General features: G+C 38.1%; 1 non-coding gene across 1 annotated transcript; it reads left to right on the forward strand.

Annotated features, from left to right (window-relative positions):
* The first annotated feature begins 1656 nt into the window (after positions 1 to 1656).
* Positions 1657 to 1775, forward strand: LOC111746710. Its single transcript, XR_002783232.1, has one exon. It is a non-coding gene; the product is annotated as a 5S ribosomal RNA (ribosomal RNA).
* The last annotated feature ends 6086 nt before the right edge of the window (positions 1776 to 7861 follow it).

Below are 7861 nucleotides of genomic sequence, written 5' to 3' on the forward strand. Positions count from 1 at the left end.
TATGTATTATTAACATATATGCTGTATATTAATGCATACTTATATATATTTATGTATATGTTAATAATATATAAGAATCTGACATCTCTCGAAAAGTAATAGATGCTACTAGTACATCTTGATTTTAGCAAGGTTTAAATTTTAATTCTTACAATATATTCATTAAACTAAAAATATGGTCTAAATGAGTAGTTCTCAAACCTGACTGAGCGCAGGATTAAACTGGGAGTTAAAAGAACACAGATTTTTGGGTCACACCTCTTCAGCTTCTGATTCAATGGGAAACATGGACTGGCACCAGAGGCTCTCCAAAGGGAGATTATGGCTTTGAATCCTTTGTGCAGACACTGAGATTGGAAGCAGATTGAGGGTAAACCCAGAGATGATCTTATTGCTATTGTCACAGGCCCTCCCTCCCCCAGTGCCTATGGGAAAGAGATTTCCAGCTTACACTGAACAGTGATACCACAGTGGCCAATGATCCCACTGGTCTTCAGAGCCAAAGGTAGACTACTGCTTTATAGCCTGATGTGGAAGCAGATCTTGGTCACAGCAGATCCCTCTGATGGGAATATTAACCTCGAGTTATGAAGCAGGATGTGTCACTGTGACAAGGGGCTGGGAACTTTATCTAGAACTCTAGCAGGGGAGGTTTACATTTGCTCGTATCTTATCCAAAATAATTAAGAGAAAACAATATGCTCCCGTGGTAAACAGGATAATGTTCCCCACCCCCAATGATGTTCACATCCTGCTCCCTGAAACTGAATATGGCAAAAATAAACGGTTGCTAATCAACTGACCTTGAGATGAGGAGATTATCCTGGATTATCTGGGTAGACCCAGTGTAATTACAAGGGTCCTTAAAGACTGGAGAGAGTGGTAGGAGAGCCAGAGAGATAACAGTGTGAGAAAGTCTCCACATTGCTGGAGAAATGAAGCCACCAGCTAAGGAAAGTAGGTGGCCTCTAGAAGTTTGAAGAGGCACTCTTCAAATGCACTTTCCCCTGGAGCCTCCAGAAGAAACACAGCCCTACTGACACCTTGATTTTAGCTCAGCGACACCCGTGTCAGACTTCTTACCTCCAGATTTGTAAGATAATAAGTTTTGTTATTTTTTTATAGCAGGAATAGGAAACTAATACAACACTATAACCGAGTTCTTAAAATTTATTTTTCCTTTAGAATGCAAGAAAAGGATAACTGGAACTTAAAACCTGACAGCCTGTAACTTGTTTGCAAGGCCTCGAAAGTCATCCTTAATATGCATTTTACTTTTTTCTCTTTGAAGAGACTAAGAATATTCTGTATCTAAGGTAACTAGGCTCATTTGTTGAGCCAAGTCTTTACCATAGTATTGTAGAATTGTTGTAAGCATCAAGATTCATATTTTTAAAATCTCCCTCAGTACTATATCAAACTGAAAAGCTTCTGCTCAGCAAAAGAAACCATCAACAAGGTAAAGAGGAAACCATCGAATGGGAAACTATATTTACAAACAATGCCTCTGATAAGAGCCTAATATTCGTAAGATATAAAGAACTCATACAATTCAACAATAAAAAAACAAGCAATCCAATTAAAAAATGGTCAGAGGACCTGAACAGACATTTCTCCCAAGAAGACATACAAATGGCCAAAAGAAATATGAAAAGTGTCTACGGCCATACCACCCTGAACAAGCCCGATCCCGTCTGATCTTGGAAGCTAAGCAGGGTCAGGCCTGGTTAGTACTTGGATGGGAGACCACCTAGGAAGACCAGGTGCTGTAGGCATAAAAAATAAAAAATAAGGGATCGTAAGCTGACAAGGTCCTTGCAATCTGTGAGGTCAACCAAGGGTTGCCTTGCCTAAAGAAAAAGAAAAAAAAAAAAAATATGAAAAGATGCTCAACCTCACTAGCTGTTAGGGAAATGAAAATCAAAGCTGCAATGAGATACCATTTCATACCTGTTAGAATGGCTATTATTGTCAGGGCAAGTAATAACATGTATTGGAAAGAATGTGGGCAAAAAGGAACCCTCATACACTGCTGATGGGACTGCAAATTAGTACAACTACTGTAGAAAATAGTATGGAGTTTCCTCAAAAAACTAAGAATTGAACTACCATATGATTCAGCAATCTCTCTGCTGAGTATTTGCCCAAAAAACCTGAAAACATTTATCTGCAAAGATATATGCACCCTGATATTCATAGCAGCATTATTCACAGTGGGCTGGACACGGAAGCAACTAAAGCATCCTACGATAGATAATTGGTAAAAGAAGAAGTGGTACATATATATCATGGAATATTACTCAGCCATAAGAAGAGATAAAATACTGCCATTTATAACAACATGGCTGGATCTTCAGATAATCATGCTAAACAAAATAAGTCAGACAGAAAAAGTTGAAAATCATATGATTTCACCCATATGTGGAATATACAACCGAAAGTGATAAACAAACATGACAAACAAACAAACAGAGACTCATGGACACAGACCATGGATTAGTGGTTATCAGAGGGAAGCGGGGAGAGGGGAGGGAGACAGGGGTAAAAGGGGTCAAATATTTGGCAATGGAAGGAAATCTGACTTTAGGTGGTGAACACAAAATACAATAAATATATGACATACTGTTGAATCATACACTTGAAACTGATTTGATTTTATTAATCAATGTCATCTCAATAATTTTTAATAAAAAAAATAAAATGAAAATAAAAATAAAATCTCCCTCCATGTTTGTCTCTAGTATGCAGCCAGCTTTGCAAACCACTGGTCTAAAATTTAAATTCTGAACCACATAATTACAAGTGACTGTATGCCTAAAGAATGAGTACAGTGGATTATTAGTAACTTGAGAGGACATAACAAACGTGGTGTCCACAGAGATTGGGCCTGGTAATGTAACATTTCATCAGTGACCTGAATAATGGAATGGTGAGCATGTTCATTAAATATAAATATGGTATCAAAATGGAAAACATTTTGTTATTATGATATTATGATATTAACAACCCTCATTAATATGAAAAGCATATTGATTCAAAGGACAGGTGACAGCAGGGTGAGAAAGTGCTGGAGGAGTTGCTGGGAACTAAATGAAGTTCAGTGAAGGAAAATTCAGAATGACACACATTCTGTAGAAAGGAAAGAAATAAGCAGAATAACAGGTGGAATGGGGGAAGACTTCGTAAAATTAGAAAAGTAGGTCATACTGATCACAGTTGGGTGGGTGCTGGGGGATGTTGGAGGGTGCAGGAAAACTACTTGGCCTGGGCCTCACATTCATGTAAGTCCTGAAATTTAGAATTTTGGCATAATTTTGGTATCTGATAAGGTATTCATTTGTTAATATAAGCATGTAAAGCTCACCACAGTTTTACAACTTCCTTTTTTTAACTTTTCCCCTTTTAATGTATTGGGAGCCCCCCAAAATGAAAATAGTCTTGACTTCTTAGCTTCAAGAGTCTTGACTAGAGATGATGGTGGGTCACAGAATTCAATCGGCACTGCAGTTTCTGAGAGAAGCCTAAGCGCCCAGCCAGGATGTTTTTGGAAGGATTCACAGGGAGCAGTGAGGGTCTCCAGCAAGCAGGGCTAGGGGACTCAGAATCCAGAGAGAAAATGAGATTTACTTTGTTATTTCTTAAAGGAAGCATTAATAGGTATGTTTTTGTTTTTCTAAATTTTCTCCCAGAGTTATATAGGTACATAGTTCTACATGTCAAATAGTTCTACAAAGCTCGCTGTGGGGAACAGTAGCCACTTGGCTCCTCCTCATCATTTTCTATACTTCCACCTCTTTTAGATAATTCTTCTGGTATGTACTTCTAGGTCTCTAAATTAACATACTTGAAATACTACTCCTTGCTTTTTAAATGTTAGCTGTTATCTGACACGTCCCCACAAAGAAGATAAGGATTTGGTGCTTTCCTCCTGCTGCCCCCACCATACATTCTCATCCTTCCCCATCCCCCACCCTTCCGATACAGTTATATCATAATCTTAGTTAGGCAAATATTCAGTGTTCGTATTAGTGTGACTATAAAACACTATTCACAGCTGAACTATAGTAAATTATGATAACTCTTCCTTTCCTGAACACCTTTTTGTTTTCCCTGCAGCTAATAACTGTTTTCGTTTCCTGTTTGCTTCATTTTCTACATATTTATGTTTGCCATTTGTCTACATCTGCTCTAAAGACATTCAGAATCTTCAGATATTCTAATAATTTCACCAATTTCCCAAACAATCTCCCCCAAAGCCTAACGTGCAGCAACCTGGACCTGAGGCACATCCTGGGAGTCTCTGCCTCCCTCATGAATGAACTCTATATTCTCTTTTTTGGTTTGGTCCATGTTTGACAAGGGTTCTGAGGACTTCCTAGGCAGAGGAATGGAATATGAATATTTGAGACCTTGCATGTCTGAAGAAGTTCTTAATCTATCTTGACATTTGAAACAATAAAAAGAGTGTGGGCTGGGTATAGAATTCTAAGTTGGAAATAAAGTAATTTTCCTTGAGAAATTTGAAGGCTGTTGCCATCTGGCCTCCAGGGTTGCTGCTGAGAAGTCTGAAACCGTTCTGATTCATCCTTTATATAGGAACTTTTATATAGGACATACTTCTCCTCCTTTTTGGGAGTGTGTAGCATCTTTACTGTGTCCTCATTATTCTGAGATTTCATTCTAGAGTGCCTTGTAGAGTAGGTGTATTTTCAATCCTTGTGTAAGCATTTGGTGGCCCTTTTCTTTCAGAAATGCATACTCCTTTGTTGTGGGAAATATTTTGAATTATATCTTTAATGACTTCCTCTCCTCTGGATTTTTTGTTCTCTCCTTTTAGAAATCCTATTTTCATTTTTCTTATCTTTCTTTCATTGACCCATTTTGTTCTGATTTCAGGGTAGTTTACTCGTGTTTATTTTCTAGCCTTTTTATTGAATGTTTATTTTTATTATCACATTTCTAATTTCCAAGAGGTGTTATTTAGTCCCTGAATGCTCCTTTTTGTAATTTGATGGTTATATACCTTAGCTCTGGGGATATCAGTTGAAGAGTGTTTGACATTTTCTTCAACCTGCATGGTCTCTCTTTCCTCCAAGTTGCTTCTTTCTATTCATTTTGGTCTTTGTATTTCATGTGAGAGGCTTTCCTCATGTCTGATAAATCTTGTGTGTCTTCTCCTGTTTAAGAATGGGGGCTAAAAAGCTGAGTGCGAGATCTGAACATGTCGGGGCTCCTTGACCAGAGACTCCACTATGTATTCTGGGTGGGCCGTTTGGTTGGAGGATTCCCACAATATCACCTTTCAGTTTTTCCTCTTGGGGAGACCGGATTTCCCAAGGACTCTTCCAGGCTCATGCCAGAAGGATATAATTATGGCTGTGGGCATTATGGGAGCCTAAAGGGGAAAGAGCCCTGAGTATCCGTCTATTCACTTAACCCCTCTGTTTTTGGTACAATACTTAGTCCTTAACTCCGCCTGGTGCCCTGCAACCCACAGACCTCCTGTTCTAGTCCCTCTGTGGTGGGAAACGGGCAGTGACCTGACTGTGCAGAGAGGGGAGAAAATCTGGGAGTCTAATTGTTTCCTGAATAGACTTTGAACAACTTCTGATTTCAGCATGCCCCCATCTCGTTTCCAGAGGTATTTCTGTGCCTTTGGGGGATTTTGGCTGTTTTTTTTTAATTTCCCTACTGCTGACTTAGGGTTCAGTTTTCTTGTATCTGCTATGTCATTGGCAATATTTCTTATTTTCCAGCTTTCAAAATTTTGTTGCTATGAGGACTTAACATTTTTTGTGTTGCTATTGTTTCTTCTTTTAAAAAAATTTATTCTCGTCATTTTGGTGAGGTTTCAGAAAAGAAAAAAAAGAAATGTGTGTGCGTTGAATTCTCCATCTTTACCTGGAAGATTTACTTCTCAGTCTTTACCGTTTTTTTTTTTTAATCCGTATTTGTTTACTAATTGCTATTTATTGTTTCATTTTTGTTTTTCACATTGAGACAATTCAATTGTTTTTTTTCGAAGCAGCTATAAAAGTATAGCACGAAGGGACCACAAAATAATGATCAGCCTTTTTAAGTCTTTGAGAGCTTCCCAAATGCTGTTCTCTGTAGTAGGGGCAAGTATGTGCTTGTGTATTTACCAAGGAGACAGCTGGAGCCTACCTGGGAAAGATCGTATACCCACAAATAATGACACAAGACCTATAAACCGGTAAATAGCAATACACCTCTAAGAAGGAAACAGTAGGTCACGATGAGTCATTAGCAGCGAGACATTTCTCCAGTCATGACCTCAGCCTAGAGAAGGATCTCATTTGGTTGGCCACTCATAATGAATTCTCTGGAGCAGTATTCGCCAAAGTTTTTGACTGATATACTTATAAGGAGACCATTTTTAATACACACTCAAATGTGTAAATTTATTTATTTGGAAATTATACCTGTTTTACTATATCGATATTATATATAGTATTAATACATACATAAGTAGAGATTTTTAAAAGATGCAATAGAAAATAAATAAAATTAGAAATTCTAATATTTTCCTTTAGTACCCCAGCAAATCATCTTGCACATCATGACATTCTCAACTAGGATGAGTATCAGAACAATCGAGAAGGTTTTTTTAAATGACTCCTACCCAGGCCCTACCTGGGTATTCAGGATCAGAACTTCTGAGGGCGGGACTCTGGCAAGGGTGTTTTGAAAAAGTTTTCCTGCTAATTCCCATATGTACCTCTGGTTAAGAAATATAGCTCTAAAGATTTAAAAACTAGAGGTCTTAAAAAACTGTAAATAGTAGTCAAATGGCTACCCTGAGGGCAAAGAGCAGGCAATTAATACTGGGAACTTTATAGCTGGATTAAATACCTGAATTATCACACACCTCAAAAAAAAAAAAACTGTTTTTTTCCCTCAGCTTCATATTTTTCTTCCTCCGTATTCATCCTTTCCCATCACACTTTAGTATAACTTTAACTTTAAGTTTTAGATTATAAACAATAGGCGCTCATTTTAGAAAATATAGGTAAGCAAAAGAAAAAGAAAAGCTTATTTATAATCTTATCACTCCAAGATAACACTTAAAGTTTTTACTTATAGCCTTCCAGATATTTATCCCAACATATATTTTAAAGAGGGTTTATAGCGTACATGCTGTTTTTAACCTGACTTTTTTTTCACTTGGTAATTATATTTTTCCCATGACAATAAGAATGAAAGCTCCAACAAAGCACACTGAATAGTGGTGAGATGGCTGATCCTCTAGAGGCACAGAGCAGGCAATGATGTTAGACACCCCTTGAGTCTGGGCCTCCCTTACTTTGTGTCTCCTGCTCTGTTTGCTCTCTGCTTACCCTTTCTCTTTCCTCTTTTTTTTTTCTTTTAACCTTCTACCCTCATCTCTAACTAAAGCAACCAAGCCTTCAGGACAAGGGTTAATATTTGACAGAATTAAACTTCCCAGTAATTTGACAAAGGATCCGTAATGAGGAAGCTGGAGACACAGCTACACGCTTCTCTGCAAAGGGGATTTTATGAGCAAGCCCAGGCAAGAGCCCTCTGTTCTTGATGACTATCATTTCCACTTGGGAGCTCAAATTAAAGTTACTTGTTTGCTTAGAAGCAAGCTGTGGCCAGAGACAGTCTGGTGTGCCTAAGTTGTTAGAGAAGAGCCATTTTAGGGAAATTGCTTTTCTGGAATTGAAACAAAGGGAGATGGAAGTGCAATCGACAGAAGACAAGGACTGAGAAGAAGGCAGGAATGACAATACAGAACAAGCCAGCTGCAGGCCTCCATCTGGAGGATGATAAGTTTCCCCATCGATGTTATAAAAGCAGTTGCACAAAACCAGTTCCT

This window comes from Pteropus vampyrus, unplaced genomic scaffold, assembly GCF_000151845.1.
Source record: "Pteropus vampyrus isolate Shadow unplaced genomic scaffold, Pvam_2.0 Scaffold198, whole genome shotgun sequence".
NCBI lineage: Eukaryota > Metazoa > Chordata > Mammalia > Chiroptera > Pteropodidae > Pteropus > Pteropus vampyrus.